Source organism: Dermochelys coriacea, chromosome 5 (genome assembly GCF_009764565.3).
Source record: "Dermochelys coriacea isolate rDerCor1 chromosome 5, rDerCor1.pri.v4, whole genome shotgun sequence".
Taxonomy (NCBI): Eukaryota; Metazoa; Chordata; order Testudines; family Dermochelyidae; genus Dermochelys; species Dermochelys coriacea.
In genome coordinates, this window is record NC_050072.1 from 90,264,639 (window position 1) to 90,275,656 (window position 11,018).

Genomic DNA, 11,018 nt, shown 5'->3' on the forward strand with positions numbered 1-11,018 from the left:
TTTTAATTACTTTTAAAAACTGACACAAGTAATGAGAACAATTACTAGTTCCTTAATCCATTTAATTATTCCTATCCTATTTGTTGCAGTCATGGTGGACCCCATTACTGGCCAAGGATGCATGCCAGGAAACAAGTAAGTGGCTTAAAAATACTTTCCCATTCTATCTTTACATCATCAATTTTAGCTAATAAAAATTAAAGAAGAGGGAGTGTGCACTCTCAGTTTCTTAAGCTAGAAAGCTGAAGGGATACTATCATGTTTGGACAGATCAAAGTGAAAATGCAGTCAACCTGTGCGGGCATAGCACAAGTTAAGGAAGCTTGCCCCTCACACTTTGGCTCTATTAACAGTTGAATTCAAATCAAGGCGCAATCTATAGTAACTGCTTTGGGGAAATCTCACATCATTTCACTACCACCACTGCAGCTTCATCAGTGGGAACATAAGTATAGACAGAGCACTGGCATTTTTATCATTGTACCAGCTAAACCTGCTCTGCTTAGATTTAGTTGATACATGCTAAAAATCCTTGGGCCCTAGGCACACTAGCACTTCCATCACTGTCTCCGCTGGTGCAGCTCTACTGGTCATAGTGAGACAGTAGTAGATTCCCCAGAAAGGCTAATGTAGACACGGCACATGCTAATTCAGAACTATTTTTTAAAGAAGGGTTTTGCTCAAAAGATGCTACTGACTCACTGGCTCATTCAGTCTGTTGCCTCTGTAGCAACACTGGCCCCAATCCTCCAAGGTATTTAGGCATCTAATTCCCATTATTATGTGCTTAAATTCCTTTGATGATCTGGCCCAGTGTCAACAAAGGAGGCTAACTGAAGGGCAATTACAATAGATAACAGACACCCTAACAGGTTCATGAAGAAAGTGCCGCCAGACACCAATGTGCAAATAAAGTCACTTTTTATTACTGCAACAAATAGCATTAAGAGACAGAGCTCAAGGCATAGGGTAAAAGCAAAATAAGATGACAAAATGTAGCACACAGACAATCACTCTTCACTTCAGCACCCAGCCTCTTGTGAGGAGACAGTTTCCCAGAATTCCATACTGCCTATTTCCCATGCTTTAGCAGTCAGCTTAGGAACTCATTTCCCAGGATACCCTTCAGCTGAGCCTCCACAACCCTGTATAAAGCAGCTTTTAAACCAGGCCAAAAGAAGGAATCTCCACAAGCAACAGGTGAGTAGATTTACCCATCAGGTAAAACAACATATTTAAATTGTGTTTTAAAACGTGGGTGTAAAGAAAAGGTTTTTAACTCAAGGAATTGTTCAAATGACCAATCCTGGCATTTTCCTCTCAAACTCTGGGTTTTAGAAGCACCAGACTTGTAAAGAAAAGGTATCTGGGTAGCCCTCTAAGAAAAGAGAAGACAAAAACAGGAAACCAAACGTTTATTACTCAATATGCATGAAGGAATAGAAAAATGGAGGTTGTTATAGTACTCTTTTTCAACCCAGGCATATGTTACCACTGGAAACCTCTTCCCCTTGTGTCATGAGTGTATGTTCTTAGCTTATTGTACAAAGGAATCGAAAAATTCTGGGGTGGGTTGGAAGCTAGGGTCTCATTGCCTGAATGAGCTTTGGATCAGGTCTCTAGTCTCCCACTTAGGAGGCTCCATTACCTCACAGATACTTGTACAGCAATTATTATTTACTGAGTACATCAATTAATTTTTCACGGGTCACCAAATATATGTCAGATGACAAACGACCTTTAGTTACCACCAAGCTGAGCTGGCTTCAATAATCGAGAGGTGAAATTATCCAATTATCCTTATCCAGTTACCAAGCCCCTAGGACATTCATAATTTTAAATACATAATTTACCTCTGTGAGCCAAACAGTTTGCTCTATCAAATAATGTGAGACATAGATTGCTTATTAGTTGTTAAGGCCTGAAGCTGAGCTCCTTATTTCAGTAGAACTAATGGTGTGAATAACAGTTAGCCAATGTGAATAAGGGCCTCACAATCTGACCCTAAATAATAAATAAATGGGATACAAAAATCCAGTCAGGCCCCCATTTCACGGAGGAAAGTGACAATGAATTAATGTCTGTTTCCTAGTAAAAGACATCATATTAATAGACACCTACATTTTAGTTTAGAATATTTGCTTCTGTGATAGTTTTTGAGACCTGCCTGTAAAATAATAGAAGATTCTAATTTAACAGAATAAACAACCAATATTTTATATTTAAATAACCAGATAAGCATAACATACTTACCTGGTCACACACGTTGAAGTGTTGTCTTTATGTTTAGTTATAAAGGTGGGAACTAAACGGTGGTAACAATTTTTATTTTGAATAAGTATTATAAAGCTTTCTGATCAGGCAAATAGCAAATTAATTTTTGTTCTGGTTAGGCTCTGTTAACCTGTGAAAGTCACATAGTAAAAACTGAAAAATTCTGGTGGTACAGAAATTGAGTGAACGAGTCAAATTTATCCTTTATATAATCCTAGTAAAGTCAGTGCAGTTATAGCTGGGATGAATCTAGCCATTTTATTGAATGAAGAGATTGTGCTAGAGACCTACTAAAAATTATTCAGACCTTTTGAAGTTTCAGGAATGGGAAACCAATTAAGAGTAATGGTTTCTGACTTTTTCTTTAAAAATAAGTAACTTTAACATTGTTCTATTTTGTCAATTTAATTTTTTCAAACTGTGTCTCCATACTATAGCCAAGCACTTCAGCGTAACTTGGGGAAAAATATGTGTGTAGAAGTGTGAGGGTATTTTTTTACATACACAAAAAAAAAACCACATTTGTCTGTGAAAATGTTAATCTGTTTTAGAAAACAAATTCCAACTTAATTTTAGCACACAGATTTAAGACAGCTTCTGAGAATGTTCTCTAGCATTAAGGTTTTAATGCTCCAAAGTATTCATTAGAGTCCATTGAAGCAGTAGTCCACAAACTAAGGAGGATTTACATGTTAGTTACTTATGGTTCCTTAGGAACTATTAAGGAATTTTTAAAAAAAAATTCTTTATTGAAATGAGCGTACCAGGAGTATCATCAAGATTCTTGCTTTATGTAATGGGACCTAGATTGTAAGGCTCTGATTTCTTGAAGTGTTGAAGCGCATGCCTAACTTTAAAAAAGTGAGTACTCCTATTGACTTCAGTAGGACTGCTCATATGAGTAAAGTTATTCACGTGCATGATTCAACCCATTGAGTATAATGAAACAGTCTTTTTTACACCATTGTGTCCAGCTAAAGATTTCAATTTTTTTCTCAGTAGTCTTATCCTGTAAACCTTATAAGTATTTCTAATCCTATAAACTAGTTTTTCATTGGTGATACTCTGGGAAACTTCTCAAACTCAGTCATGTACTACTGGGGGCCTTTCTGATTTCCATTGTCATGCAAGACATAAATCTGCAAAAAGAAAACCAATATGCCGAAATGTCTGCTTCTGAGAAGAAGCCACATCACCTTCAGGTGGGGTGTCCAAGAGAACCATTCTTGTATCCAATTGGGAATTTTCATTCTATGCCAACAATTCATAATTTGTTTAATATTTTCTCAGTATTATATAGTATCACATAATTTCACCACATGTGTATTAAAACAGAATTTTCTGTATTACATTTCCAACATTGGTCTATCTCTGTTTCCATTTCTTTGAAGTCTTATAAAGCCCACAATTCAAGAAAAATATTGTACTTTTATGACTCAGATCCTGCCATCTAGGCCTACACAGGAAAGGGACCCTCTGCATAGCTATCTCCCCTTTTCTGCACAGAAGTGAGACTCCGCTACCTCTTCAACATTGTTCTCCCCACATCTTTTTCCCAGCCACTGTGGAGACTTCTTCATGTGGTCTGGGCTCTGTGGAGATTGGGAGGACTGAGAGAAAGTGTAGCTGGGAGGGGATCAGGATGGATGTACATTGTCCCCACCATTGGCCATACAGAGATTAGTCAAAAAAAGAGAATTCATCTGTAGGATTATCTAAACCTTATTCTTCTATAGTGACTCTGGTCCTGAAGGCAGCTGCTGCCAAGAGACTTCCATGGCACCTATCTCCAATGGTGCTGTACTGACAAGGACACAATAGTCAGAACTACTGTAGAAACACAAGGCCTCCTGCACACCCCTGGAAATGCCAAGTCTCGGGAGTGTGCAGCAGGGCCGGCTCCAGGCACCAGCGAACCAAGCAGGTTCCTGGGGCGGCAAATGTAAAGGGGCAGCAGGACGTCGGGCTCTGGGGCAGCAATCCACCCTCGGCAGCAGCGGGAATTCGGCGGCCACTCTGCACCGGGACAGGACTCTTCTTCGGTCACCAGCAGCAATTCGGCAGCCGCACCATAACTCCGCCTCCATGTTCGGCGGGCAGGATTCCGCCACTCCATTCAGCCACAAGTTTTTTGTTGTGTGGGGTTTTTTTGGGTTTTGGTTTTGGTTTTGGTTTTGGTTTTTTTTGCTGCTTGAGGCGGCAAAAATGCTGGAGCTGGCCCTGGTGTGCAGCAAGGACCCTCTCGGGAGGGTTCCATGGGAGGGGATGATCTGGGCCTGTATACTTTATTACGTTTTGTGTTAATGCTCACAGATTCTCCCAATGTGATTGGAGTCCCTGAATATATTCCCCATACAATTTTGTGGTTCCAGTTTTGCATGAGTTATATTAATAATTATATTTCAAGCATAAACAACCATGTTAGTTAATCACATACATTTAACATAAAATGTTCTCTCCCGTTAAGTAACAGTGGTGAATTTAGATGTCCAGGACAGGAAATGATTTAGACCCCAATCCTACAAACACTTACACATATGCTTAACTTTACTGCTGTGAGTGGGACTATTCTCATTAGCAGAGTTAATCATATGTGTAAGTGTTTGCATAATGGGCAAACTTAGTGTTGTAAGTATTAATTAAAAAATGAATAAGAAAGAAAATCCAAGGCCTCTATCTGAACTGCATTGAGCTAAATTCAGTGCATTTTGGGAGAGGAGATAACAGAATATGCAGTACTATATATACATACTATATAGCACGTGTGTGGGCTCCTTGCTTGTGGAGGCAGCCATGCACCATTCCACCACAGAGATTGATATAATTTATGTTTGCCTGCAACAGCCCAATGCAATAGCCTAGAACAGCCAGAGGGCAGTGTACTCTGATCACTCATTCCTTCCACCATCATGCATATCTATGGAGTTGAGGGCAGGTAGGGACATTCATTGGAAGCCTTATGCATTATGGGAATTCCCATGGAGGCTGGTTCTGCCAACTTTATAGGCCATTTTTGTCAACAGGGCTGACATAAAGGGGCTATGGCATAACTGAGAATCTGGGTGTGAGTCTTGAGCTGCTAAAAAGATTTTAAATACTTTGATTCAAAAAGATCAGAGCTTACCTATCAAGTTAACATTGCTTGCCTTACATTTCTTGAATTCTGAATTGCCATTACAAAATGGTATTACAGGATTGTAGTGCAGGAGTTTTTAGGAAACCATTTTGGCAGGCCCCGAGCATTCTTATGTTTTACAAGTAGTTAGTGTCTCAGTAGGTGCAGGATACTCTGGTATCTTTGAAATCTAGACACCACTAGAAAGCAGCACAGGTTGTACAAACAATCCAGAGGTGGACTGGGGCCGCATGATCCATGTCATTCCCCGCTTACTTAGAGACTTCTCTATTGAACCATTGTTGTATGTTGTTCCCTAGAGGTGTCTGAAGTTTTCTAAATGGATATTTTTTTAAAACACCAGATTGACTTGTTTCAGAACTGAACTTTTTGTGAAAAATGTTTTATTTTTAAAAAATATTCTATTTTTTTCAGCAAAATACAAATTTAAAAATTGTCAGTTTTTGTTTTTTCAGTTTTTTTAATTTTTCACACTTAACTTCTCTATTCCCTTCTTCAGTGGAAAAATGGAAAAAAGGTAAAATGAGTAAAGGATGACAGAAGGAGCAAAGTATAAACCAAAACACTTAAAAATCTCAAAATAATTTACATAACTTTCAGAATAAAATTATTTGGAAAAAAAAATCTACCATTTTTCGACCAGCTGTACTGAAAACTATGAACTGAACCCAACATTGGCATCTGGACTTCACTTCACCTACTCCAGAAAGTTGTTGGTGGGCTGAAGATTTCCACCCACCCCTCTCCCTCCCCCTACACACACACACACACACACACATATATGCTTTTAAATAGGAGTCAGATTCACTGCAGAGTTTTAACAGCATCATCTTATTGTCCCTCCCCAAAATCCTGAAGCCAGACCTAAGTAAAGGAAGGATACACACTAGAAGCATCTGGGATATAGAGAGAATGGAATGAATAGATCCAGAATGGGTGAAGAGAGACTTGGAAAGATCAAAAAAGGGGTGATAGAGTGACAGTCTGCACCCCTATGTTCACCCCTTTTACAAGATTGATACATTTTGTACAAAGTATGCCTTGTGAGGTATCATTTGAAAACTCATAATTTGCTGATCATTATTATCCTAGTAAAATATGTGTGGCAATATTGTATATTGAAATTATAAAATTCTACTGTATGATATTACTAATACATGTTCCAAGTCTGGGGAGCAGTCACAAACCAGTTTCCCAGAGACAAAAGACTAGCTGATGCCTCAGCCAGAGTCGTCAAAATCAAATGGACATCACCTAGTTATGTGGCCATTCTTTGGCAGGAAAAATGGTGTGGGAGAAAAATCTACATCTTGATAAAGAAACAGCTTGGGGTTCTCATCCATACAGCCTTTCTATCTCCTGAACTTCAGCTGGAGATGATGCTCGAAGAAGAGAAAGAAGGAAGAGTAGATGCCCCAAATTTATCTCTTCCTTTCTCTCTACCCACTGCATCAACAACACCTGAAGAATAAGGAAGCAGCATTAGTGGAAATTAGTTGGGGAGGGATCCTGGCTGAAAGAAATTCAGCCAGTAAGAATGCTGAAACATGGTGAGAGAGACCTTTGCTTTGAATGCACTTAGTTAAGTTAGGCATTAGTTGTATTTTATTTTTATTTTCTTGTGACCAATTCTGACTCTTATGCCTCATTACTTGTAGTCACTTAAAACCTATCTTTCTGTAGTTAATAAACTTGTTTTACTGTTTTATCTAAATCAGTGTGTTTGGATTGAAGTGTTTGGTGAAATTCCATTTGGGATAACAGGATTTGTGCATATCATTTTCTGTTAATAAAATGACAAACTTTATATGAGCTTGTATTGTCCACGAGAGAGCTGGGCAGTACAAGACATACATTTCTGGGGAAAGTCTGAGACTGGGAGTTTGCTGTTGTTGCTCTGCAGTATAATTCATGAGTGGCTGGCTATAGCACTCGTACAATATAACTGGGAGTAACTTGCATGTTGTGTGAGAGCAGGCCAAGAGTGGTAGCTCTCACAGCAAAACAGTGTAAGAGGCATCACATGTTGGAGAACTGACAGGACATAGCTGTTCATTGGTCCAGATTGTAATGTCACAGAAGGAGACTAGAAAAGACCCCCCCCCCAAAAAAAAGTGGGAAAAGCCACCAGCAGGTGATTAGGTAGAAAGAGGCAAAGTGTAAGAGAAGGAGCAGGGAGAGAGTCGGGGAAAGAGTTGCAAAGCAAGGGAATCAAGAGCACGACAAAGAGTGGGAGATTTAGAAGGGAATATTGAAAAAGGAAAGTGAAGAGTGCGATCCAGCTCCCATTCAAGTCCATGGGAACTGGATCAGACCTTAAGTGCAGGTAAAACAGACACTGAAAAAGAGATGTAAAAGAGTTGTTGTAACTGTGTTGGTACAAGGATGTGAGACCCCCAACATGGGTGAGGTAATATCTTCTATTGGACCAACTTCTGTTGATGAGAAAGACAAGCTTTCGAGCTCCACCTGAAGAAGTGCTCTGTGGAGCTTGTCCCTTGGACAGAAGTTGGTCCAATAAAAAATATTACCTCACTCACCTGGGCTCTCTGAGGTAAAAAGTGACAGGCAGGTAAGCAGTAGAAAGAGGAGGAGGGAAGTAAAGCAGAAAGAGAAATAACAGAAAATGAGGAAGACAAATTAAAAAGAAAGTGTTTAATGCCAAAACATTACTGAAAATATTCATTTGAGTTTCTATATAAAATATCATTGGGCACATGATCCTGTAGGACAAAGAGGCTTGGAAGACTTGGCTGTGAATGGGTGGTGAGCATAAGAGCCCTGTGCTCCAATATATAGGGGAGGCGATAACCTGCTTTAGGGGATTTTTTTTATAATGTTGATACTGGCTTTTTGAATGTTTTTCTATGCAGTGTGTATGTACGGATGATGGGAAACGTGAGTGTGTAGAAGGAACTATGGTTGCAGTGTATGGAATTTGCTACTGGCAAGTTATTCTAGCACAGAATCCAAGATAAATACCAGGTAGGCTTATTTTTTTGCATACACTTTTTGTTCTAAAATGCAGGAAGGTGCACCTGGTGTTTCAGAATTTTCTTATGCCCCTCATTTAACATTTTGTTTCCTTGCCACTTTTGTTTGGCTAGCTGTAGACTTGGTGAAAGAAAACTAAGGAGAAGCACCTACAAAAAGATGGCATTGTTGCTGGCTTTGGGGCTGTCCTTTCACCACCTGTTGGGGAGAATCTGTTCCCCTGGACACTCCTAGGGGCTTCCACAGCCTATGGATCACTTCTCCTACGCCTCAGTTATTTAGATATTATTGCACTCTTGGGGAGAGTACCAGGCAAATTTGAAGAGGTTTGACTTATTTGAAAGAATATGGCATAGTTTTCATTTTCTGAGATCTATTTAATGCAAATGTAATGGGGGAGGAGTCTTTAGTCTGGGGGGACACATGTGAGGTGTCAGAATAATTCACTCATCTTTTCCTGGAATCACCCTTTCCTTTTTGATAGTGAGGACCAAGGATCTTCACCCCTGTCTGACCATTTGACTGTCTATTGTCTTACACTCATCAAAATCTCAAGCAACAACACACTATTAAGAGGAGTCACCATCCTAAAGAGTTTTCTTTCAAAATTCTCCAGATCTCATAAAGAGTTGCTGAGAGGAAGAGCAAGTATTAAAGGGACTGTACAGTAGTCACTACAAGGAGATTAGTTTTTAAATTTCATATTCCCAGTTGCAATTTTTATTATAAGTATAAGCTTAAACACAGGACTTTCTCATTGGCTGTCAGTAATATCATGCCCCTGCCAAGAATACCTAGTAAATGAAGAAATCTGTTTAATTTTAGAAGGTGCATTTTTGAAAATGCACATCTACCATCTACTAAAATGAAGCCTTCAGTCACCAAGTTATCATCTTCAAGGTTTCATTCTTGAAGCTTTAGAAAAACAAAAGTGGTCTTGCATACCTAGAAAACAAACAATCTGGGTAATAACCCAACCCTGTGGCAAAGAGGTTTGGAACTCTGCCTTCTCAAAAGCCTTTTGCGTCTTCTGTGTCTCAGCTTTTATCAAGTCGATCTGTTTTTTAACAGTTTTCTATTCCTTTGCTGCGAGAATGATTGGGCCTTAAGTATGCAACCCTGCCTCATTATTCCTCCCTCTATACTTGTGTGAGACTGAGTTTACTGGCTGCAAGACAAGGAAAGCCTTTGCACCCTGTTACACTTCATCTGCTCTTTAATACATTTAGCTGTTATTGTGGCGAGCCATTCGATATCACTTACAATTTGTCCATGCTTCAATACTTTGCTTCTTCTCCACTTTCTTAGAACGTGCCCAGGTTTCTATTCTATATATTATGGTTGGCAGTACAAAAAACTAATAATATTCAAGTTTCTAGGATTGAGCATGTTAGTGAACTAGACTTTCACCTCTGGAGGTCATGGTAAAACTTCTGTTTTGGTTACAAGCAAAATGGATTAGAATTCTGTGTAATCCATGAAATAGACCCTCCTTCGCTTTAAATTTTGCCTCAACATTTTTGGCTAAAAATTTCAACCATAGGAACTTAAAGTTATCAAAAATCCATATTTAGGCACCTAAGCAGGTGGCCTAATTTTCAAAAATGCTGAACATTTAGCTCCCATATTGGTTCTTTTTGTTCCATTGGATGCTGGCTCTTTTATTCCATCCTCATATGTAAGCAATAACTGTCAAAGCATATTCTTCACTGTAATTTGCTCCAAAGGAAGTGGGTTCTGGAAATAAATCCACAATGGTAAATCATGGGTTAAATGGGGTACTTGTTCAGCATTTTAACTATTACCCTATACTTATCACCCCCTGCTAGTTTTATTGAAGAACATAGATGAATGTATTGATACCCATAAGAAAGAAAAATAAATTGACCTTCCAACTACATATTACCAAAAGCTGGGTAGTAGTCCTTTGTGTATAATGCTGATATTTCAAGATTGTTCTTTATACCAACATTTTAAACTTGTAAAAATGTCTGTCTCTTGCAATGTGTGTGCTATTATTGTCTGTCCATCTTCTATGTTCAGAACTTGCATTGCTAAAACCAATGCCTGCCTTACATCATTGTTTGTTTCTCTATCCCAGTGGCCATCTGACTCTATCCAAAATGATTTCCTTGAAGAATACTGTATGGACACCTATTGTACTTATCAATCTTTAATGGTTTCAGACTACCCAATTGTAACAATAGAGTGCTACTTATGACAGTTCAGATATGATGTGTTTTACAATGCCATTAAAACAGGTTTCAGAGTAGCAGCCGTGTTAGTCTCTATTCACAAAAAAAGAAAAGGAGTACTTGTGGCACCTTAGAGACTAACAAATTTATTTGAGCATAAGCTTTCGTGAGCTACAGCTCACTTCATCGGATGCATCGGATGTAGCTCACGAAAGCTTATGCTCAAATAAATTTGTTAGTCTTTAAGGTGCCACAAGTACTCCTTTTCTACAATGCCATTAGTTTGCCTTTTCCAGTGTTCAGGCCTCACAAATGGCAGGACAAAATGACAGCTTAGTCTAGTTGTAAGTGTATTATTGTTGCCCCTTTTAACTAGGTGTTATCAGACTTTAGTGGCCTTTGCAGCAGGTCATTTTCCC

General features: G+C 38.9%; 1 long non-coding RNA gene across 1 annotated transcript; it reads left to right on the top strand.

The window, feature by feature from the left end:
• Positions 1-1,103: 1,103 nt before the first annotated feature.
• On the top strand, positions 1,104-10,628 carry LOC122460322. Its single transcript, XR_006281569.1, has 3 exons — positions 1,104-1,200; positions 8,284-8,395; positions 8,889-10,628. It is a non-coding gene; the product is annotated as an uncharacterized LOC122460322 (long non-coding RNA).
• Positions 10,629-11,018: the final 390 nt, after the last annotated feature.